At 45.5% G+C, this 25054-nt stretch overlaps 1 protein-coding gene across 1 annotated transcript in view; it reads left to right on the top strand.

Moving 5' to 3' along the window:
• Nucleotides 1-25054, top strand: part of ANKRD17 (ankyrin repeat domain 17) — a 68873-nt gene that overhangs the window by 8540 nt on the left and 35279 nt on the right. The gene's annotated exons all lie outside the window — the stretch shown is intronic.

Raw genomic sequence — 25054 nt, 5'->3', positions numbered from 1 at the left:
AAAATATTGTCCGCCCAGTCCAGAAGATACTTGTTTTTTTAAAAAAACGTTTTGTGTAAGTCCTTGGCGTTTATTATACTTGGTCATAGTAAAAGAATTCTGTCAGACTCTGCGTGTCTGATGTAATTTAAATGTGGTGGAGGGGAAGAAGTTTTTTTTATGTGGGATGGGTGTATTGGGTTGACAGGGAGCTCAGTTCTCCTGCCAGGGCAGTGAAGGGTTCAGCCATGCTGTTGAGGAGGGTTCCACTTCTGTTTGGTTTGCACTTTTTGGACACATTTAGGGTTAGTCTTGGGCTAAAATCAGGCTCTTCCTGTGAGCGCATCTTGACCTGAGGGTGAGTGTTTGCAAGGTAGATGTTCTATCTTGTGGTAATCTAAGATAAACTGAAGCTGTGATTTTATTTCTGAAGGCCCAGCAAAGAAGAAATGGGGAACAGGAGGTGTTGAACTCTGGGAGTGTTTCCATCTGGCAACTGGTCCAGCTACACTGGTAGTAAATGCTGGGAGTTATGCTCTGTGGTCCCCAGTCTGTCTTGATCTTCCAGGTAATCTCAGATGGAAAAGGAAAACAAACAACCATATTACACGAAAATAGAGATCACATTAGTGTCTCATTTTGTATTCAGTTAATGTATTTTTCCTTCTTCAGCCTTTTCCAACAGCTTGTTCTGTTAAATTCCAGGCTTGATGTTGCTGTCAACGGATGGAGTAGGTTTTCCAGCCATTTTAGTCTGTGAATTTGAAGATGCCAGCTGAGTAACTCTGATTATTGAGAGTTATGTAAAAGAAAGAAACATGAGGTGCGTTGTTAGGGTTCCTGCTGTTGGAATAGGTTTCAAAACGTGGTATTAGCCAAGTCCAAATTCATTATGAACAGCCTGAATGTAGAGCTGTTGGAACAACCATCTGGTTCACAGCCAGGAAAAGGAATACAGGGACATCCCACTCCAGCAGGTCCTGGATTAGAATTTGACGTGAAAATACTTGATTTAATATTCACTCAGTTAGAACAGTAGTAAGGAAGTAAATGCTGGATGAGGCCACTTAAAATCAAGTAGGAGACTTGGTCCTAAGTAGTGGCTTTTCCTGGTTTAAGGTTTCCTAATTCTTGGCAGGGAACGTGTCTGCACTTCAAAACTTTTATAAAACTTGCTGTCGTATTTTCGTGTTCTAATGTGAAGCTATCTTGGATTAGTACCTGCCTTAGGATTTGAGAGGTGTTAGTATGAATGTTGTTGGACTGTACATGCTGCTTCCTTACACACAGCTTTTCTGTCACCAGTATTTCGCATGTGGAATGAGAAAGGAGTAGAAGTTTATTCATTTTAAGAAGGATCTTCCATGTCCCAAGCTTTGTTTTCTGAACGTGTCCCTCATTTCACTTGTGTTTTTCCCAAAACCACGGTTCTTTAGTGAGTTCCAAATCCTGGAAAACTTACTGTGTTTACTCTACAGATAACTTACAGGAAGATCTCTTATAGAAAGCTCCCCTTAGACAGAAATGTCCGTGGCAGTAATCTTACACTTCTGCCAAAAAACCCTTTCCAAGTGCTTGAGTAATTTTGTCTTCCCCCTTTCACCTTTTGTCAGGTACATTTGGATTTGCATTGGGCAGTTTCTTTGTAGCAAAATCGCAGGAGCTGTCTTCATGTGGTTGTTCTTCAGTGGTCTTGTAGTTCAGTTCATCTTCAGGGCAGTGCTGTGGATGAATAAAGGTGCTTTCTTTGCTCCTTTTTCCATGCTTAGGTTTGCCTTGGGGAGTTGAAATCCAAAAGAATAGGGCTGATGTAAGCACTGACCAGGGCTGAAGGCTCCTGGCTGGTGAGCAGGGTTTGGCTCTCTGTGCCCAGATGCTGCTTGCTTGCTGGGCTCTAAAACTCTGCTCAGGTGTCAAGTGCATTTAGGCAGAGATAAATCAAGACTTAATTCAGAAATGTTTTTATGTTGTTCCTGTAGCTTCTGTCTCAAGATGGATGGTGTAACAATAAGAGGCTGCTGATAAAGTGAAGATGATTAGCGCACGATTCTTGACCGGGGTGTTGCAGTCTTCCTCCAGACAGAGCTTGGTTTTGACATTCCCTGTCTTCAGGTTCCTGAGAAGAGCGCTATAAACTGAGTGCTTTTTGGCCGAGCTTGTATGATCTGTTGGTGAATCTTTATGTTTCTCTTAGCTTCGTGACGTGGTTAATTCGGTTGTGGAATTAATCCCCTTTTTTTTTATTGACCCTTGAATGAGAAATCATCTGTCGGCTGGAGTGCTGACATTCCTAATTCCTAATTCCCCAGCTGTTATTTCTGGGGAGGTCTCCACCTCTTTGAGAAGGCTTCTCTGAGCATGGAGTCCTCATATTCCCTGATCCCACCACATCCTGACACTTCATGCGAGCTGCCAAGTCAGCTTCCGCAGAGTGGTGCTTCTGTTTAGGGAGAACAGATCAGAGGAGGGTTTTGTGAAGGGAACTGGGGAAGTTACTCCATCACGTGGACAGGTCATAAGTATCCTGGTCTCCCAACACTCAGTCTTCAAACCTTTTTAGTGTTAGGCAGCCTTTTAAATGGACATAAGGAACCTCGGGATGTATTAATTGTGGTGCTTTCCAAGGTGCTTCAGTCAGACGCCTTTTCCAGGTTCTAGTTTCCCTGGAGCTGTGGAAAACCTAGTTCTCAAGGATACCTTAAGGAATAGAATTCCATCCTTTCCATCGTTGTCTCTTTACCAAGAGGAGTAACACTAGCTGAACAGAAAACACTGAATGTGTCCGAAGGGTCTGGAATGCCTTGCTGCTGCCCTAAGCCAAGGGAAGAATAGGCTGGAGAGAAACGCAAGGTCGGTCTTGGCAGAAAAATTAGTTTTTGAGTGGGAAATAGTCTTGGATGGTCAAAACAAGTTGTTACATAGTTGTTAGAGAAGAAAAATGTGTGGCTTTGTTATCGAAGTTGCCTTGTCCGTGGGAGATAACGGAGCTGAATCTGCTCTGGGGTGGGGGGGGGGGGGGGTGTGTGATAATGAGAATGGGCAGCAAGGATCATCTTGTGACTCTAAGACTCATGTGAAAGCTCCACTGCAGCTTTTGGCGTGGAAGGTTGAAACGCTAAGGGAGAGATGTTGAATTACAAGGCTGAAGGAATAAAAAAAATCACAATAAAAGCATGTCTTCAGTATTTACCACGTTAAAGCACATCACCCCTGCACATCCCCACCCCAAAAAATGAAAGTGAAAGGAAGGAAGTAGGGTTCTTTAATTGAAATTCACTAAAGCACCTGCCTGAAGGATGTGGGAAATTTAGTCAGGCTGCCAAATGCAGAGTTGTGACCTCAGCAAGAAGCGAAGTACAAGACACCAATATACAATGTGAAAATAGAAGAAACAGATGGGGGTCATGACTTGAGGCGGTGCCTGAGGTTTGGGTTGGGACTGACTTGTTGTTACGTGAAGACTGAGGATCTAGAAGTAGGACTTGATTCTCTCTGCAAGGACAACCTGAAACAGAAGGTTTAAAACTCATTTTGTGTTGACATAGAAATAATGGGTTTTAAAAATTGCGCCATGTGGTGACTGATGCAAACTGCTACAAAGCAGAGTTGATGCTTTGGAGTATGGAAATATTTTTGTTTTTAGAAAAGAGGGCACGAAAAGTATCAGTGAAGAAGGCTTTTAGTGTCTTGGTGGTTATACTGATATTTTGGAGAGCTGGAAGTTGTAGGCTGCAGTTCGTAATGGAGGTTGATGAATCCTAGTGCGTTTATCTGGGGCAGTGAGTACCCTTAGGGGTAACTGTTTGGGAAAAGACTTTGTTTTAGCTTAGCTGTAAAGGGGTTTTAAAGATGGCTTTTATTCTGAGAGCAAATATGAAGACCTGGGTTCAGTCAAGCAAAATGAGGTGGGAGTATCATCACCCTAAAAATGGAAGCGTTGGGCCCTACACAAGTTGGAAGCAGCCTTTGAAAAATGTATGTGGATATTCCTCGCCCCCAGTATTTTTCTTATATATTGAAAACCACTCCTATATCTTGCCATGTTTTTTTGCTTCATGTTACAAGAGCCAACTTGGTCATTGGAAGGTTTTAATGATGGGTTTTTCCCCCTGGTGAATTGACTGATTTTTTTGATTTCAAGGGTATTTCTAAATAATGTGAAATGCTCGTCTTGTGTGTGTAAGTGTGTCTTGTTTGGATTTTTCATTGTGATAGGTACCTCAGTTTTCAAGGTATTCTGTGTGACAGTGGTGGGGGTTTTGCCTCTTGGCACTCTTGCAGGTAATAAGAATTGCGCTAAAATTTGCTTGAAACCCACTCTGCTTTTTGGTCTTAACTGTCTCAGGAACTTTTGGATTCTGACGGTGTATCTACTTCTGGAAAGGGAAATACTTGGGAATGCCTGCTCAAGGGTGTAGCTGATCATTGGTTCTGTATTGAGGTCCTATCTTCAGCTTTCCTTGTTTTCTTCTCAGAATGATTTGGGATTTTTTTTTTTAGTAAGTAGTGTGCCTCATGAGTTTGCTGAATAAGGTGTTAGCAGCTGCATGGAACAGGGTTTAAACAACCCGACCTTGGCCCTGTGCTCTGTGCCTCTGAAAACACACAGAAAAAGTGTGTTTATATGTTTTGGGACAGTTGGTGACCAGTACTGCTCGATCAGCTGTAGATAGATAACAATGAGCTTTTGTGGTAAAAGAGTGGGAATTGTCTGATCAATTGTTCAACGCTCACATTTCTGGGTGCCAGAATCTGTCTCGGATCAATGGGTGAAACGCTTGTGCTCCAAGGTGATGTGATGCCAGTTCAATATCCCTGGTGGCTTGCATGGACCTGGAAGGCTGGAATGAAAGATCTCCCTAAAAACTGAGCTCTTGAGTGCCTGCAGCTCTGCTCTGCATGAACAGCTTTGTTCTTGTGAAGGTTTTTATTCTCTCCTTGGTCATTTCCACATTGTTCCCGGTGCTATGTAGGGTAAACCAGCCTTGATTGTACCCATCCCTAGCTCTGCTGTTCTCAGAACACTCTGAGGATTCATTCCCCTTGGCTTAACGTGCTTCACTGTGGCTTGAAACAGGACTTTTTAGCACTGTCTCCTCAAGCTGCCCTTCAGGTGTTCTCTCTGCCACCTTCTGTGTGGCAAGCAGGAGGGGGTTTTTTTATGTGTGTTTTAGGCTCACAGAGTGTAAGGGACATGATGGATGGACACAGCTCAGGCAGCTTCGTGGTTTTAGGGTACCTCTTGATCAGGAGAAAAGGCTGATTTTTAGTAGTGGGTGCTAATACCTGAGGGCACTGAGTGGATCATGCCCTTCAGCATAATGCTAAACAAAGATCGTTAGCTCTCGAGTGGGAGCTGAGATGTTTCAAAGAGATAATGTGTTTTATCTTTTCTAATCAACCGTTCAAGTAATTCCTAGAGCTGGACTTGAAAGTGAGGAAGAAATGGGTTTGCATTTGCCTGTGCACAATTGAGGATGAGTTTCCTGACCTGTGTGTAAAAGCCGAAATCACACAGTGTAAATGTAAAAGAAATCAATCACGAGGGTCTAAAGATTTATTTTTTTTGGTTCTTCCCTGCAAAATTTTTGTTTTTTAGGCTTCTTCTTATTTCTTTTGTTATTTTTCAGGAACAGAGTGGAAGCATGTGTTAAAGCCTTGACTTTACAGCACTATGAGATCTTCAGTAAAACATAAACAGTTGGGGATGGGCTTTTTAGAATTTGGTATTCTGTCCTGTGTGGAGCAGACAGCTGCTTTTGTTCCTGTGTAGTGCTGTCTTTGCATTTGAAAATGTTTTCATTGGTGTCATGTGTGAAGTATGTCTAGCTCAGTGCTAAGTTATGTTTTAAGATATTTTGTGTGTGTGTGTGTGTGATACAATTTAATTCTTTCTGAGGCTCAGAAGACTGAATAACTTGTCTTTTGAGACATGATGTTATGTGGGAGGTGGTGGCTGGTTTTTTCCTTTTAGATATATATATATATATATAAAGAAAGAAATCCTTCAAGCTGTCAGGGACGGCTTTGTACTTGGGCTAATGTTTGTGCCTTGTTGCTGGATTTCATATACATGGCAGCAGTTGCAAGGGGCTGCTGGGGATGTTAGAAGTGCCACCCTGAAAGCATGACTCCAGAGAAACCATGCAATATTGTTCTGTGGTTCTTCCTTGAAATAATTCTTTTAAAGCACTCTAAAATCTGGGCTTAAGTGGAGAAATAGTATGGAGAGCCTGGGCAGGTGTTGAGTTTGTGTAAAATGAGGGGCTTTGTAATAGGTGAGTAGGATGTAATTCCCATTTTTGGTGGTTAAATGACATTTTTAAATGGAAGAATGTCACTATGCCTAAAATGTATAACGAGCAACTGGAATTTCTCTTTGTTACTAGCCAGTTACTAGCCGGTCTGACCAGCTTCATAAATCCAGATAGGAATATTCTTCCTGTTAGGTGAGTGTTTTTAACAATTAGTGTTTTTTGGGAAAAGACAGCATTGATTAAACTAAGTGATTACTGTGAGTGTTAGTTCAAGTAGAAAGGTGAATTTAATTCCTTTGGCCATTAGACTCATTTGTGCTCTGCTGAAATGGCACCATGAGAGAGGAGATTTCTGTGGGCTTGATGGATTTATTACTCTGCGTGTTTTGAACTGGAAAATGAGTTCTTTTGAGAGCTGCAGATCTGATTGCTCAGTGATTTTGACCTGCTGCGTACGGAATTGGTGTCACCGTCACCGAGGGTTGTGGAATGTTGTAGGATAGCGTCTTTGGGTCCACTGGATGTTTCGGCTTGAGCAGCGAAGTGTGTAGGTAAGAAGCGGATGAGGGGATGATGGTGTTTGTCCAAGCTGCCCTGTGGAGACCTTGTTCCCTGCGGTCAGTGCCTTATTCTGTCGGTGTGGCGGCGTGTTTGGGGAATTGCTGCCAGCCGGAGCTGGCTGGAGGAGGAAGGGACGAGGGCGACGATGGAGCAGCGTTTGTGAGAGGTTCGGGAGCCTTTGGAGTGACGGGAAGACGGGTCATGGCACAGGAACGAATGCGGCATGGCCCGCATCTGCCTCATCTGCGGGCTGGGGTTTCTGCGAGTTCACGGCGGGGAAGGAGGCGAAACGATCCATGGGACACGTGAGGACGAGCTGGTTTTACTCGGGTATCTTTTTCCCTTTAATTCTTGTGTTTTCCCAGCGCGGCGGTGCTGGCGGAGGGGCGCGGGGCGGGCGTTGGGGAGCGGCGCGGCCCCCCCTCCGCGCGCGGGTGGTAGGCGCCGGGCGCGCGGGGTGGAACGGTCCATTTCCTGTTCCCGTGCCGCCGGCGGGGGGGGCCCGGCCGTGAGGGAGGGGGCGGCGGGGCATGGCGGCGGCGCGGTGAGGCGGGGCGCGGGCGGCCGCGATGGAGGCGTACGTGCTGGAGGACATCCTGGAGGTACGGCCGGGGCACGAACAAAGGGGGCCCGGCGTTCGCGGGGGGCCTCGGGGCCGGTGCCCCGGCCTCGGCCGTTGGGGCTGCGGCGCTCGGTGGGGCCCGGGCGAGAGGGGCCGGGCACCGGCGCTCCCCCCCCCCCCCCCCCCCCCCCGCCGGGAGGGGTGCGGGACACGCACCCCTGGGGGTGACACTGCGGTCACATAACCGGGGATTTCGGCCCCTGCCTGCCCTAACGCCCTCTTAATCTTTGTTGCCAGTATTTCCGTTTGATAGAATCGTGCAATCGTGGAATGGCTCGGGTTGGAAGGGACCCTGAAGATCATCTCGTTCCAGCCCTGTGCCACACGCAGGGACACCTTCCACTAGCCCAGGGTGCTCCAAGCTCCAGTGTCCAGCCTGGCCTTGGACATTTCCAGGGATTCCGGGACAGCTTCTCTGGGCAATCTGTGCCAGGGCCTCGCTGCCCTCGCACGAGCAGGGTTTCTTCCTAATAGCTAAATCTACTCTCAATCAATTTGAGCCCATTCCCTCTTGTCCTGTCACTACACGTTCTTGTAAGTAGTGTCTCCTTCTTCCTGCAAGCTCCCTTCAGGTGCTGGAAGGCTGCAGTTGGGTTGCCCTGAAGCCTTTTTTCTTCTAAGTTGAACAATCCCACTTCTCTCAGCCTTTCTTCATAGCTCCATCCCTGGGATCACTCCAGCAGCTCCACATCCTTCCTATGCTGGGGACCCTGTGGCTGGAGGCAGGACTCGAGGTGGGGTCTCAGCAGAGCAGAGAGGCACGTTTGTTGCAGTATGCAATTTCTCTTACTGCATTCCCAGTTGTCTGAGTGTAGCCTGTTCTTGCTTCCTCCACAGAAGTAATACATTTCTCTCTGCAGCAGTGATTTATTATGGAATAAATGGCCTATCCCTTCTCGTGAGGGTGAGACAGAAGTAACCTTTCAGCCAAATGGAGAGGCCAGCCAGGAAATCAAAATCATAGAGTGAAACAGGTCTCTATTACAGGTTACAGTCACTATAATAGTTCAAGGAAGTGTTCCCTGGCCCAGGTTGCCCAGAGAAGCTGTGGCTGCCCCATCCCTGGAAGTGTCCAAGGTCAGGTTGAACGGTGCCTGGAGCAACCTGGGCTAGTGGAAGGTGTCCCTGCCCATGGCAGGGGGCTGAAACGAGATGAGCTTCCAGACCACTTTATGAAATACCTTTTTCTTGTTCCTGTGGTTTTTCAGGTTTTGCAGGCAAAAACATTATTTCATTGTCAGGTGACTTGTCAAAATATTTGCATGCCTTCTTTATTGTAACAAGAAGCTGCAACCTGGTTAGAATTCTGACAAAATAGTGCTTCCACACATGCTTGTTCTGTAGGCTTTTCCTTGTAGTAGCCACGCTTAGTTTGCCCTAAAATTTTTCATCAAGAAGAAAACTTGGTATTGACTTGTGTGTGGGCTTTTGAACTGTTGAACATAATTACGTCCAGAATATTAACTCAGTTGTTCACTCTTTGTGGAAGAAACTGGCACAGGCATATGAGCAAGACATTTTCACCAGTATCTCTGTGTGTGGCTGGGTTTGTGTGGGGAGGTAGGAAGAGCAGTCGTGAACTGGGCTTTGTGCCATCAAATAAATGTTTCAGTACTTCAGTTGCCTCATTGCATACTGAAAGGTTTTTCCTTTTTTGTTCTTTATTTTAACCACAATTCTCATACGCAGCTTGATAGTTTGTCAAATTAATAAGGTACGTGGTGCTTATGGATAGTCTGGTTTGGAAGGGCAGCTGGGAAGTTGATTTGGTCAGTGTAGCAGAATTTGGACTTGTTGTGTGAACTGAGCAGTTACATCTTGCTTCTCAGTGGGATGTGGTAGTTTTTCTTCTGATAGTTTTGTCACACATTTGCTTCCTGTTCTCAGCACCAGCTGGATCCAGGTAAAAAACATGCTTGGTAATCAAGCATGGCTTGTGTGAGGTATGGCTGAGTCAGTTCATGATTGTCTCAGGTACTCTGGTAGCAGTGCAGGCTATTCATGACTGCTTAGCACATCACTAGAAGTCATGTAATTGTCTTGTATTCCAGGACTTGTCCAGAAGTGCCGTTTATAGTTCCCTCCTAGCTTGTTTCTGTTTTAACTTCCAGTGGTCTGTTTACAGCGAGTGTCTCATTTTCCCATTTCATAGCTTTTTATTCTCCCGTGGAGCAGCTTCTGGTGCTCATTCAAAGACAGCAGTGTGGAGATGGGGAGAGCTGCTCTGGGTTGGGCAGCAGGATCTGTTGTCTCTGTTGTTCTCAAAACAGTTCTGCTTAGTCTTTAGTCAGGTTTGGAGGGATCATCAGACCTTGCCTCTTTGTAAAATCTTCAAGAACGTTTTCCCTCTAAGCTGGTTGTAATTTAAAACCAGAAAACGAGGTGTTTGCTGTAGTGTGCTGGTTACATTCAGTTACCAAAGAGGCAGAGGTTCAGATGGTGTTGGGAGGTCCTTACTGCAAGGGCTGCTTCTGGGGCCAAAATCACTTTGGAATGCTGAAACAAAAATAAGTCTTCAGCCAGTTTAATGCAGCTGGAGGCAGACATGGCTGTTAGCCCAGAGGATTTCACAGCGTGTCCTGGCTGCCCTGTGCTTAGGCCACCTTCAAAGAAGGTGCACTTGATGCAGAAGTGGAGCTGGCTGTGCTGCTTTCCGCTCAAGACCAGCGTTGTCTTGGCTCTGTTGCTTGAATCTGGCCTTGAGAGCTTTGTGCGGGAATACAGGTGAATAAAATTTCAGTGCTGTGGGGTTAACCTGCAGTTAACTTCTGTTCACTTGGTTCTTTTGCTCCTGTATCCTGACCGTATGTGTTTGTTGATGTGTGACTTCACTGACATAAGGATTTTTTTGTGGGTTTAAGCTTTCAGGTTTTGGCTTGTGCGTGCCTGTGAAGGAGTAGTTATGTCACAGGAGGCCCTAGTATGGTGTAGACCTGCAGTTGTGTTTTTGATGCTTGAGTTAGTCAAGCACTCTGGGTGAGAGAAAAGGAGATCAGTTCAGTCCTGACAGACGAGGATGTGGTCCATGTTGTGCACTGAACTCCAGCTCATAGCTCAGAAATCCACTTAGGAAGCTTGTAAGAGTGGAGGGGTAAATGCGCATTCCCTGTGTTGATTGGAGACTTTTCAAGAGCAGCAGCCATGTGCTCTGACCTTCAGGTTCTTTGAAAGCTCATCTGTGCTTGGCTTTAGTGAGACAGACTGGGGTCTAGCGTAGACCCACATGTGGCACTTGCTTTATGTCCTTACCAAGTGCTTTTATGTCCTTCAGCTTTCTAGCTTAAGGTGGGTATCTCCCACCTGCTTTGAACCGGAACTCAAAATCACAGTGAGAAAAACTTCAGTTGTTATCGTGGTGTTGGGACTATTTCCTGACTGCAGAAGGGTTTTTTAAATTTGATTTTGTACTGGAGTCACGGGGATAATTTAAGTATGCCCAAGATCCTGCCTTGTCTGTAGCTGCCAGTGGTGTGGGTAAGAGGCAGGTTAATACAAAAGGATCAGGTGTTAGTTCTTGGATTGTCTAGCTGAACCTCAGTGAGGACAGCAGAGTGCGTCTCTGCTGTTGAGGTGGTGACCACAAGGTTTACACAGAGCACACTGCCCTGCATGAGCACTCGGGTGCTCCATGAAACCCTGCTGGGAGGGACAGCAAACATGGAGGGGCAGAGCTGTGTCCACAATGCACGTTCTGAGATCAGGGAGGCCTCTGCAATGCAATTTCTCTTTTCTTTAACAGGCCAAGTCTTTTAATATTTATAAACATTGTAGTCTCCTGGTCTGAAGATTAAAATCAGCATTATATTGCAGTGTTTGGGTATTAGTAGCTTTCCCACGTTCCAGCTCTTAAGCAGGCTTATCTTTTTTCCCTGTTTTCTTTCTCACAGTGTCTCTTAGTAATCTTGTCTGGTTTACTATTTACCTGGTTTCCTGTCTTTAAAAAGAGTTTGTCCATATGAAGTTGATGTTGGCTACTATGTGCTCCAGTATTTCCTAGTGATTTCAATCACAGAATATTCAGAGTTGGAAGGGACTCACAGGGTTCCAAGGAAGTCTCGCTCCTCACTGAAGTCCAGCTCGAAATCCAGCTGAGTTGTTGGTTGAGGGGCAGCCTGTCCATGCATTCTTTTCAAGTAAGTTGGAGTCCTGCTGCAGTATCCCTTTCGTTGAGGCACCATTACTAAGTCTGGGCCACATCTAGTCCCAGCCCCAGGAGATGAAAGCTGGAAGCTGTTGTTCCTGTGTCCAAGGCTGTGGTAAGAGGAGGAGAGGCAGCAGTCCTCCCACGAACACCACAGCACCGAGACACGCTCACGGGACCTGGACAAAACTGCCTGGCACTAAAGTTTGGGGGCCTCCCAAAGGCTCCTTCCTTGTCTTTCAAATCAGCCGTGGGAAAGGTGATTGCCTTGGAACTGCTCTCTGTTTTCTTCTGCCTCCTCTGCCTGTTTTTCCTGTGACGGGAGGCCAAGGGCATGGAACAAGTGTGTGTTGAGTCATCCTAGAGAAGCATCTACTCCTTGGATTTCTGTTCCTTTTCCTACTGTCGTGCAGAGCAGGGAGCTGGTTTTGGGTTTTGTGTCACAAATGGAACGGAAAATCTCATAGATGGTATTTCTCTGGGTCATAAGCTCTTTCTTCTTGACTTGGAGGAAGAGGTTACTGACTTAATGGTCTACTTTGAAACCATTCCTGTTATTTATACTTTTTTGTTTTGTCTTTTTCAGCGACAGTAACATAAAAATGCAGTTATTGTCTGAGAAACCTCTTAAGTCAGTAACTTCATACTGGGTAACCGTGTTCAAAAGGTCAGTATCATTCAGTGGTTGTGTCTGCCAGTGAGAGTCTTACTAACTGGGAAGTCTTAGCCAAGGGCTTGATTGCTAGGTGGGACCAGTTGATTAGCAAAGGTCTCTCTGGACTCAGGTTTGTGATCTTTTAAGCTCTTGGTTCAAATGGAGTCTTTAATTGAAAAACAGTGAAGGACGTTTTGGACAGGTGGATTTATTCAGATTTTTTTTGTTTCCCCACCCCTTCGTGCATGCTGTCTTTAAATTTTCGTAGAAATTTATGGAAAATAAAGGGGTTGTAAAGAGGTTATTTCCATGGTCAAGGTACTTGTTACCTTTTTCTGCATGTGCTTGAAATCCCTTCAGATCTTTGCCTTGCTGGAATTTGCTGGCTGTGTTGACTGATAGGAAGTCACATGCTGTAAAGCTGAAACTCACACTCCCAACAACCTGTTGCACTGCCTTGGCATCAGAATCCTGCAAGAAGGAAATCCAGGGAGCTGGCTGGTATAAATAGTGGTTCTCTGTCACTTAATGGCCATATAAATATGGAATGAATAAGCTTAAGTATCTTCATGGAGCAGATGTGATTGGAAGCATTAAGGAGGGAGTAGAAATGAAAATTGTGGTGGTGACTGGAAGGAAATTGGCACAGGATATTTATATCTAACATGGGAAGCAAACACCAAAAAGCAAAGACTCCACTTCAGCTTGCTGTTTTTGCCCTTAAGCACTGATTTACTTTTTTCAAAAAGAGTCTCTTTTTTGATAAGATGGGAAAAACAGATATATGTGTGTCTTGCTTTAACTACCTTCGCAAGTCTGTTCATTTAGCATATGTTAAAAGCTGTTCAAATCCTTTCAATGCTGCAGCTTTCACTTGGGTGTGCCAAATAGAGCAAAAGAAATTGCAACTCATTTATTAGATATGCCTAACAGTAGTTTGTATTGAAGAAAGAATTCAGGGACTGTCAAGCTTGTCAGAATTTTAACCAAATGAGTTGAAATTATTAGAAATAATTCCTTCTGTGCTCCGTTCCCCAGGCAGTAACAATAGGAATTCTAATCAGATGCTGAATCCAACTGTCTCCTGCTGTAACTTTATCCTTTCACTTCTCATTGTGAGAGAACGTTGGTGAACTAGGCCATACGGGTTCCTTCCTTGAAGAAAATACTTGGGTGGTAAATGCCAAAAAAGGAGAGGAAATCTGCATTACGATTCAGCTGGTTCGTTTCACTCCTTTGTTAGGCTCCGTTTTTGTGTGTGTGAGCATGGTTGGTGGTTTGGGACACTGGCACAGCTACTTCTACATTTAACTTTATAGGACAGGAATAAATACAAATAAACTAAAACGGAGTAGCTCAAAGTAGTTTCAAAGCTTTTGACCTCACCAGTCGTATCTTCCCAAACTATTTTTGTCTAAGGTTATTAGTGTCTCTGCTTAATATGTGGACTTGGTTGTGCTGCACGATGAGGGAGATGAGCAACTTTTAAGATCAATAATTATTTCAGCAAGATAATTACATGAAGAAATGTAAATGTCCTCTAAGGACCTCTGCTTTCTACTATCCCCTCCCTGATCCTGGTAGGTTAAAATGGATGTGGGCTGCAGAACTTCTGGAGGCAGGATAAAAGCAAGTTCTGATAAAAGTCATCTGCACAGGAAGTGTTTTACAAAAAAAACGCCATTTCTGTAGTTTGCCATAAACTGACTCCTACGTAGGGTTTGGTCTTTTGGGATGAACCAGTTTTCCCTGATACTCACGTAAAACATGTTCCTTAAGGAGCCATTCTTGAGTCTCCAGGTTCTGCTGTGATGGTGAACTTCAGGCAGCACAGCTTTCCTGGCGTCTTTGCTGTTTCCTGGCTTGGGAAGTAAGGGGGAGAGAAACGGTACCTAGAGCTTCATATACTGGAAGGTTTCACAGTTTCACTTAAACTCTGGGGAGGCTGGACCCAAAACACACGTCTGCAATGTCTTTTTTTGTTATTATACAAATATTTGAAAACTCTGGCCTTCCAGTAACAATAATTTCTGCCATGTTGTATTTGTTGTTTCTAATGTGCATTAGTGTCCACATCTCCTGTCCATCAGTCACCTAGGGTAGCATGGCTTGAGACAAGGAGCTACTGGCTGGTGTCCAGAAAGATGAGCTGTGGGGCAAAGAAATCTCTTTTCTTGGGATTTTTCAGCCCTTGGAATTGTGTTTTGCCTTGAGACCAGGAAGAGAAGGATAGAGCTCTCTCCTAGGGTGTCCTTTCAGTGAACTGGTGCTCTTAATTGCTTTGCTGATGGGATGGAAAAGCTCTGACTAAGCCAAGCTACACGTGGCATTGCTTGATGAAAAAGTTTGTTCTTGCATTCCTGCTGTTTTTTTTTTTAACATATCTGCTCACCAGTAGATTTTGTATTGCTGTGATGAAGCCCATGCACACGTCAGTGTTTCATTCATGCCAAAGGGAATTCTGAGCTGGATTGGAACAGAATAGTTGTTTGTGTGTTCATCCTGTCCCTCCTCCACATGTCCTCCTTCCCTTCTGCTGCCTCATCCTTCAGCACAGAGCGCTTGCTTGCTGTTGTGAAGAGCAGCCGACCAAAACCACTTCCAGAAGGGAAAGACCGCCTGCCAAATTTGTGTAAGAAAACATGTGGGCAGCTTAAAACTATTTCTGTTTGAAACCCAACTGGTGCTGTGCAGTTCAGGCCACTTGCTGGCTGTGTTTTATGCTCAGTGGCCACAGTGAATGATTGAATAAATTTGTGTGTTCTACCGGGGACTCTGGACCTGCTGCCTGAAATGCACATGGCAGAGCATGTGCAAGAGTGATCAGAATTGAGAATCTGAGAGGATTTCCTTTTCCCAGGAACAAGGAGGAAGAAAGGCTGCTTAGGTGTGCTTTCAGTATTTTGTTTGAAGGCTTTTAATCCCAGCTGTTGTCCTGTGGGAGAGAAGCACAGTTCTAGGGGGAGTGTGGATTATGCCTAGTGAGAAAAGCAGGCTGACCAGAGTGGGAGGAGAACAGCTTTTCTTCCTTGCAGTGTTGGGAGAGATGGGTGTCTGCCACTGGCATGTCTTTTCCTCACCAGTAAATCTTCATTTTCCTGAGCACAGGCAAGGAGACAGCCTGCTTCCATGGAGGGGACAGACAGGGCTTTTTGCCGCAGTTCATTTCCTGTGCTTCATCAACCCCCTTTGCTCCTACTACAAAATGCCATTTTGTTGCCCTGGGGTTGGTGTATCATCATCTCAGGGGCTAAAACAAGTGGGTGTCTTGGCTTCTTGCTTGATGTTAACCTGCTGTTCTAAGTCCCACTAGGGAAGTAAAATTTACTTGTCCATGAAGCAGGAAAGTTGTTTTTTCTTGGTTTTGCTGGTGACTGAGTGGCTTTGTGCTTGGAAAGGAGAATTATTTCAAGCATCATGTTTGTGTGCACCCCAGATCCAGTCTGAGTAGTAAATTGGTGAGATGCAGCGTGTTGTAAGTGTGCTGGGTTCACGAAGGTTGATCACGCTCTTGTGGAACCGTGGTGTTCTGGGCTCTTTTCCCCACAAGGGGAGTGCCTGGGATTCCTCATGGCTGCAGAGCCGAGGACAGCTGCTCCTGCAAGGGTGGTGCCAGTGGGTGCTGGTGGTGGAGTTCTGTGAACGCTGGGTGGGGGACCTCAGCCCAGTAGAAAACAGAGCTTGGGAGAGGGCAGGGAGTTCCTTAGAGATGTGAGGGCGCAGTGTTTGAGTCCATAGGGGAGGGCATTAGCAATCAGCATAACTCCATCATACAAGATAGCAAATCCTTAATTTCTGCTCCCATTGTTTCTCTTGCCCTGTGATCTGACGAATCTGTTTACCTCGGTATCTGTGTGTGGGGTTGAAAATAACGTGGACAAACACGGACCACTTCCTTGCCTTCTGATACTCTTGAAGCTACTGTTGACTTGATAGCTTGTCTGCATGTCAAATTTCTGTGGACTGGAGGTCTGTCTTCTGTTGGGAGGCTTTGTGGTGTAAATGAGCATGTGAGCTGTCCTCCGTTTTGATGATGAGTTTGTCTTCAGGATCAGAATTGGGAAGCAGACAGAAATAAGTCACCTGACAACAGTTAGGAACCAGGAGCAAGCTCCTTATGGGAATTGTAGCTGCTGTGCTACTGCCGTAGTCACTTGCGGATGCGGGAGGAATGCAGCCAAGCTGACTAGGCTGGTTGCTCAAAGTCTGTGCTGGCTGAGAAATGCTTTCTGGCACATGCAGTCCAAAAATTTAGAGCCTTTATTGTTGGAAGACTGGAAAAGTCGGTGGTTTGTCTCTTCTTAGCCTTAAAAATGGAACGTGCTCTGTCAGGGAAAACACACCATGCAGAGAGACTTCCTTTTGGGAAGTTTGTTTTGGATGGATATAGATGATTCAGTTTGAGGGGTGGGAGGGTGGTCTTGCCTGTGACTGACATGATGAGCCATAAACGTCCTCTTTTTCCTCTGGATCTGCATGGTTGCTGAGTTCAGCAGCTTGCTTGGCGTGGGCTCTAGAGGAGCTGCTTTAATCCGAGGGCTGGCTGCACTGCAGGACGTGATCGTGTGCTCAGATGGGAGAGAGCTGCTCCTGCATGGACATGCTTCTGCTGTTACTAAGTCTGGGTGAAGGCAGGGCCTCACTGCTCAGTCTGCACGGAGCTGTAGTGCTCCTGCCCTTGTCCGCTTAAAGGTTTGGATGTCGTGTTCCCCTTGTTGAGCTGTGCTGAGCTACAACCCTTGGAAAAACAACTCGTTTCAGCTGGGAATGGATGGGTGTGCGCAGTCCTGAGCTGAGATTTGGACACAGTGCATGAGGCCAGGAAAATGGAACAGGGGAAAAGGATTCCAGAAAAAGTATTTGTGATAAGTTGTTCCACCTTTAGTTGTGCAAAGCTACTCTAAATTCCCTTTTCAAAGGGTTCGTGAGGGGTCATGGTCTGTTGCAGCAAAGTCTGCGTGTCATATAGAAATGCTTAGTGAGCTGTAAGAAAGCTCGAGGTACTTCTCCTTGAAGACTCTGCAGGCAAGAAAAATGTGTAGAAAAGCTCCCTCAAGTTAATCAGTGGTAAAGATAATGAATTATCATTGGGATTTCAACCTTGACTATTGTAGACATAACACTGAAAAAATGCACACGTGCTTTTAATGGCTTAGGGTTTTGGGGTTTCTTTTAGGTCTTCGCCTTTTCTTTAGGTGTCCTTTTAAAGGAGGATGCTTCAAGGGTCCAAGTCAGTTGCTGTGGATCTGTTGGGATAGCAAGGTGCTTCATTGCATGCTCAGAAGTCTTTTGTATTGAGAAGTAGTCAAATCTATCTTTGGACAGTCAAGGCAAAAGGTGAGTCCAGTGGAAAAGGAGCGTGACCAACTGTTAGAGAGGGATTTTCTCTTTCTTGGGATCTCACCTTCCTTAAACAAGGCTTAAGAGAATAATTAGTCCCCTGAAAGTAGGGCAGTGAGGAATAGGATGTAACAGTGCGCAGCAGGACTCCTCAGTCACTTCTCAGCGGTGCACACCTTGTCTGGAGATGCTGGTGTTGCTGTAAGCCAAGTGTGTTTCAGGTTAGGGTTAGGCTAAAATATTCTGTCCAGAGCAGTCGTATTTTATGTGCTTCCCGGTTTTTAATTACTGCTTTGGCCAAATCCAAACAACTTCATTTATCAACTACTGCACACCTACACTGTTCCGTGCTACTTGTGTTCTTTGCATTCCTTAGTTCTCACTACTGAATCTATCTATCAGAGCTGGCTGTGTCAGATATAAGGATCTTTCCGAGGCTGTGGTGATGGTCCTTGGGATGTCCTTATCCAAGGAAGTTTAGAGTCCTTGAGCTGTCCTTCAGGAGAACTCCAAACTGCTATTTCTGTAGCTCTTGTTACCAAGCCTGTGGCCCAGTCCGGGGGGTCAAAGGGAATGTAACCCCTCTAAGCTTTTCAGGGCTCTGGTTTGAGTGGCCCTTTAAGTAATTTGTTAAGTAGCTTAGGTGATGCTTACCTCAGGTACTTGAGGAAGAGTCTTAGGGGGCTGCAGTTGTTCAGGTGTGGCATTTGGGGGTTTTGGTGATGAGGGAAGAGGGTGATTCTGGGAAGCTCCTTCTTCATCATTATGTGGTCCCTTTACTTTGTCTCTGCTAAACAGATATAACTGTGAGGAAGACTTGACAGGTGACTTGCTTAGGGTCGCAAAAACTGTCTGCCTAGGGTCAAGCCGTCCCTTAGTATCCCTCAGTTGTTGGGTGTTTTGCAGGGATTGGTTTCCATTTTGGTTCTGCAATGGCATGGGAAGAACCTTAATTACAGGTGCTGCTGTTTGTCTGTGGCTCCGATGAGAACCAGCACATCTGCTGTGGTATGTGGGAGAGTTGTTCACACACTGTCAAAGCTTTGCTTCTGTGGTCACTTGTTTCAAAGCTTCTCCAAAAGAAGGGGTGTCTATCCAAAGTTCAGATTGAGGGCGGTTTGGGAGGAGAGTGAAGGTGCAAACTTGTGTTAAGGGCTTGGATTGAAAATGTGGCAGCTTCATATTGTTGATGTAGCAGTGTTGTCTGAAGCTCAACTTTCAGAGGCATGAGTATGTGTTGCCATGCTTTTTCTTTATTGTGATGTTTATGTCGTGTTATTCCTGTCAGAGACTAAAATGTGTGTAGTTTGCCCCCCCCGCACAAATGTGAAATTTGGGCAGGGAAATGAAAATGGTAGTGAGACGAGGTGTTGCTATTTTTACACTGGCATGAAGTTTTTCTCGCATGAGCGGTTGCCGCTGAATACCAGTTAATGCATGAATTTGCTTCATGTGGAAGTATGCCAAGTGCTTGGAATGAGGGGTTGAAATGGGAAAAGAATTTTATTCCTTGTAGTTTCACAACCTTCTCATAGCCACGGCTTTCAGCATGCCTGCCGCTCTGTTTTCGTCGCTGTGTATGCTGCTGGGAATGCAGCGTGTGGAGGAGAGGAGAGAGTTTTCCTGTGAATACCTCAGCACCTGTCTCGTCATCAGAAACACACTGCAGTCCTAATGCAGGTGTCCCTGCAGCAGAGACTCGGCTGGTGCCAGTCATGGGGACTGTGTTATGCCATTTCAGCAGCATGCTGCTCCTCTCACCTCCCTCCTCCGCTCCCCCTTTTAATTATTGTAGCAGCAGCAAGAGAAATGGAGTGTACAGTTAAAGGAATAAAATGAAAGAAGATACTGTTGAGATGTTCCAGCTGCCTGACTTCAGATTTGTGCTGAATGAGGCGTTTTGGTTTGGGGAGGGTCAGTGCATGTTGAGAAGACAAGGGATGCGATTGTGGATCCCAGATAAGTGGGAGCCGTCCTCACCGTGCAGGGAAGAGTTGGTGCTGTCAGACGGTGTCTGTGGTGACTGTGCTGCTGTAGTAGCAGGGTAGGGCAAGTGAGAATCACACAGCTTGTTCCTCCTAGAAAACAGATTGGAGGAAAACACACAAAATCTGCAGAGCTGAAAAGGAGTGGGCACTTGATCATCTGCTGCACTTGGCTTGCATGTCTGCTTTCCCTTGCAATGACCGGGGAGCTGATCTTTATTGAAAGAAAATGGTGTCTTGTGTAAGGAGCCAGGAAACCATCACTTAGACTTGAGGGGTGTGTCATCCAAATGGGATGATGGTGAGGGCTTGACCCGTAGAAATGACAGGCACTGTTGGAGCCTTGGCTTCAGTCAAGCCTTGTATGGAATTTTTTCCGTAATGCATTATTAATGCCGTGAAGATCTGCGGCTTAAAGTGCCTTGAAACCTGTGTTAGCAAGTGGCAGCTTCACCTGAAAACATGTAGGTGAAAAGGTACAACCCTATACTTTGCCTCAGGAGTTAGTTTGTGGAAGTCAAAATCCATTCTCACTGCTGTATTTGAAGACATGTATAAGTTGATTTCTGTCTTCATGTTTCAAATTAGAGTATTTTTTACAGTCAGCTGTCCTGAAACTGAGGTGGGCTCATGTATTTTGAAAACATCAGAAGTGATATTCTAAAGGCTGAAAGACAGCAGGGTGAGAGAGAGCAAACATTGCTGTAGTATGGGGTATTATACCCTTGTAATGTGCGGAGGTTTTGGGTTGCCTATTTAAATGTTGTGTTTTGGATCCCGAAGTGAAAAATTGGTGCTTGAAATACTTGGCCCAGTTTGCCACATTTCAATTGATCCTTGCTTTGTTTTGATTCACTCTTGCCTCATGAATCCCTTGATGTGCATCAAAGGGTTAGATGTAAGGCATGAAAAAGCCCTAGCGGTGTCTTGCAAAGTGAACTTAGCAGGTTGTTAGTCAGAGCTGGACTTTGTTCTTGCCCTGGGAATGGGGCTTTATTTCGTCTTGTGTGTTCCACTGCTATTTCTGTGTGAAATGGGCTTCAAGTGTGTTCCTGAAGTGAACAGTGGAAAGTATGCTGTCAAGAAATGCTCAACAGTGCATGCAGTGTAGCTAGAGAGATGAGTTGTTTTTCAGTGCAGTGTCTTGGGGGTGTGAGAGCTGAAATGGTTCTGGAGAGAAAGCTGAGGTTATCTTGGGCTGGAGTTGATGGAGCACCAGAGAAAGCACTGGGACTGTAGGTCAGGCATGAGGAGTTCCTCATGGAAATCAGGATTACAACTGCTCACTCTAAGAGAGTCATTTATTGCTGAGTGAGTAAAGAATCTGAAGCTTCCTTGCCCTTCAAGCAGGGAAGTGGGGCTGAAGTCAGCCAAGTAGGACTAAGGGTTATTAACTCACCTGATCATAGTTGCGGTTTTGGTCTGAAGGTGGCTTTGCCACACCAGAGTTCAAAATTCTTACTAAATTTATTGTTGTCTTTAAAAATCTTTTGCTGCCCTCCAAAAATTTTGGAGCTGGGGAAAATCAACTGCTAGAGCGCTTGGTTAATTGGCAGCAAGTGCCTCACCGAGAACTGATCCAAAAGGAGTGTCAGGTAAGGTTTATTTTAGGGGTGCAGTTTGCTACCTGGCAATGGCCACTGGATGTTCCTTGCCCTTAAGGTTCTTTAGAAGGGCTTTGCTCTGGTCCTCGTAGGATCCATGTGGCACCCTCTGAGTCTCAAACACCAAAGGCCCAAATGCCAAGTTAACAATTTAGCAAATTCTAAAGTGTGTTCCATGCCTAATATAAGGCAGAAGTCATGGGGATCATCTGAAAGAAATCTGAGACATGAAGTTGTGTTGTATTTTGAGACTGGAAAATAGGGGCTAGCCCCAAAAATAAGCAAAAATTCTGCAGCAAAAGTATTTTTTTTTCATGAGAGACAAAGTGTTCTTGTCTTCTAATACTTGTCTGAGCTGCTGTGGTTCGTCCAAGTCCCGTTTCAGATGCTGCTGTTTTATATTACGGTGCTTAAAAACGCTGAGGCTTAAAAAATAAATCCTGTTAGGTTAATGAGCCCGACTTGCTATTTCACAGCTGCGTAGAGCTGTTGTCTGCAGCCTGGCTGCCAGACACTCGACTGCAGTGCACTGCTTCCTTGCTACTGCTTGAAGAGCTCTGCACTAATGCTTTGAGCATGTCATGGAGAGACAGACGTACCATGCTGTCTGCTGTCTTATAAATGGCTAAAATGCAACTTGGAGCTCACGTCGCTTCCAGGGAGATGTCACTGGATATTTGTCCAGAGGTGCCACTCAGGTTCTTCTGAGCAACTGTTTGGGCTGGGTAATGACACTGGGTGCCCTCCTTGCTGCTCTGCCTCCGCATGGCGCATCGCAGACACGATTTTAGTTTAGACAGAGTGCTTGCTCTGGCTCAGTGCTGGAAGGCAGGAGCGCGTCAGCACTGGGTGCGTGAAGGATGACCTGAAGGAGAAGTGCAGGGAATGGGATCGGCAGAATGGGCTCTTGGAATCAGACAGGGAACCTGAGATGGGAAGGAGAAAATTACTTTTTGCGGCCTTTTGTTAATGCTTCTGGGTTGTCCTTATCCCAGAGATGTCATTTAGGAAAACCATGACTCGATGATAACCAAATGCTAGACATGCTCTGTGAGTGAGCAGAGCCATATAGTGATTGGATGGATAAATAATGGGATTGTGGTGAGGTGCTGGGAGCCAAGTCTTTTCTGCCTTGTTCATAAAGCACGTGTTTAGGAGTTGGTTTTATTCTCATAGAGTTCAGCTCATTCTAAAGCTCTCAGATATTGGAGTGGTGGCAGGTTCTTCTGCTGGGAATAAGGTTACAGTTGATGTCTTCTTAACCTTGTGATGTTAATTTAGGCACTGTATGCTCGTTTTGGCACCTAAGAGACTTGCCTGGCATGATAGCTCAGTCGATGGTGTGGTTCTAGAGGAGCTGCTTGGTGTTGGGTTCTGCATTTCTTCCTCCTAGGAGGAGATGATGTGAAGAGTCCGTTGTTTGTAGGTGGGGGATGTTTTTTCCCTTCTCCCTCTCTCCCTCCCTGGCCTGGTATGAAATTAGGAACATGCTAATCAGTAGTATAACCCGAAGCTTTTCTTCAAGTCCTTAATGCATGAGAGTTTTTTCCTTGTTTGTTTGGGTTTTTTATCTGTGTGTAATTACTTGGGCTTTTGTTGTGTCTTCTCACAGTGAAGGAAACTCTGAGAGGAAGGTGATGCTTTGACCTTACTTTACATCTGTGTGAGATGATGTGGAGGCTTGGGGCCACAGTGGCATCTGTGCTGAAGGCAGTTTTATGCCATCTTTGAGCATCAAGAGCCAAGTTCTGTCTCTGATCCAGCATTATGTGGTGGCAAAAGCCACGTCGGTCAGGGCAACTCAGGTGTGCTTGGTCTTCCTGTCCTAACCTGGCATTTGTTCATATGCATGGTCAGTATTTGGTGTTGCTCAGACAAAACCAACTTACTGGCATCTTACAGGGCTGTCTTCAGGGTGTACAGACACGAGTCCCCTTTGAGAGCGGCCAGAACTCGGGAGTTTTGTTCTTCTGGCATCGTCTTGGAAATAGAAGTGTCACATATACAAAAAATTTTTTTGAGCGAAATAAACCTAGGCAAGAACTTGAGATTGTTGCTGCAGGATGAGAGAGTAGGAGCAATCTTGTAAAAGGGCTTATGTTGGGGCCTGTCTGAACAATAGGGTTCTGTCAGAGTATTGTTGTATTGGAGGAATGGAGCATGCAGATGAAATATTCTGATATGTAAGCTTTTGGATGCTCTTCTACAATTTTCTAATTCAAGGGAAATAAAATACATCTGAAGCCCTTTAAAGGATATGTTTGTTTACTTGACCTGGTACATGGAAATGCTTTGTCTTCATTTGTAGCTTCTGTGGAGAAGGTAGGATTTTCTGAGAAGAAGTGGAGTTTTCCCTTCTACCAAAATACAGTTTTATTCCTTGCTCTGATACGCTGTGTCTTTGTCACTGTCCCAGTGTGGTACTTGGTGTTGTGTAGAAAAACTGAAAAGACAAGACCGTGACTCTAACGAGACTCTGAAGGTAAATAACAGCTTTGAAACTGCAGAGGAAATGCGAAGTTCTGCAGGCTGAAGGTGGATCTCTTCTATCTTGCAATAGAAAAGATCTTTTACTCTGTATTTACGATTAAAAAGTAGTGTGAAGTGTTTTTCCAATAAGTTCATTTCTTGATGCTGTTCTGAAATGTTTATATTGACAGCACGTAATACAAACATTGCCCAAATTTTATTGCGAGGCCTATTTCTCCTGGTCCCTCATGGGTGTCTCGGTGCTGTGTTGTTTGTGGGTGGATTTCTGCTTCTGCTTGTTCTCCTTGGGTCATTTATTTAATCACACCATGCGCATATTCTTAGCTGGAAGGAAGATGGGAGAATTTTTCCATTCGAAAGTTCAGCTGCATGAAAGACCTAATTTTGGGGCAAGGATATGTGTGGGGGAGAGTAGTTTCCCTATTTTGACTTTTTTCTTAGCAAATATTTCATAGTGTTAGCAAGAACCACGACCAGCTGTTCATCATTACAGTTGGAGAAGGTCTTTTTCAGTTAGCCTGAGCAGTTGGGATTCGGCACGAGTCGAGCAAGCCAGGAATCCTTCCGACGGCTGCGGAGTTTGCCTTTCCAGGGGTGAAATCTGTCACTTGGCTCCTGAGCAGCGCAGCGGCTCCTCTGTCTTGCCACAGCAGGCTGTCCTCTGCAGGAAGACAAATGGCAAGTCCTCAGATGAACCAAAATAGGCCTAAAATAGTGGTGTAGATGCAGAGAGCAGTGATGGGCAAGGCAGGGTTCCTTAGGACTGCGGAGGAAACGAGGAGCTGGAGACTGCAGAGAGCAGCCTGTGTGAGTATGACTTGGAAAAAGCCCTGCCAAGCAGCCACTGGCAGAGCTGCTGGGCTGTCCCTCTCCCGACATGGGAACCACTCTGATCTGAAGCTGCATCGACTCCTCCCTTTCAGCTCCATGTTCCCAGACTGGGAGGAGGAGGGCAGAGAGGCTGAAAAAGAGCAGAGGGAGGCTTTAGAGGTGCCCTTGAGATGTCTGTGTCTGTGTACTGCCAAGAGCTGACCAGAGCCTTTGTTTGTCACTGGTGGTGTTGAGGGGGTCAGATGAAGAAAACGGGGAAGTAGTTCTCAGCCTGCCTTAGCAAACAAGGCTTTGGGGGGTTGAAGCTGAGTGTCTTAGAAGTGCTGAGTGGGAGACAGAAGGCAAAAGGCAAAGGCTGCGTGAGCTCCCCTCCTGTGACAAGAGAATGGATGGGAGTCTGGAGGGACCTTCCAGGAATCCTTACATGAACTTGTTGCACTTGCGGTTTATCTGCCCACATAGAGGGATTCTTGGGGAATTTATCTGCAGGAATCTGAACTTGTGATGCTCATGGGACTGCTCATGAACTTTGGTGACACAAATGCAGCTTAAAAATAAAATAATTTTCTGTCTCAACAAGGTATACTCC

This window comes from Cinclus cinclus, chromosome 5 (genome assembly GCF_963662255.1).
Source record: "Cinclus cinclus chromosome 5, bCinCin1.1, whole genome shotgun sequence".
Lineage (NCBI taxonomy): Eukaryota > Metazoa > Chordata > Aves > Passeriformes > Cinclidae > Cinclus > Cinclus cinclus.
The sequence above is the reverse complement of the archived record's forward strand: the minus strand, read 5'-3'. Positions and strand labels throughout refer to the sequence as shown.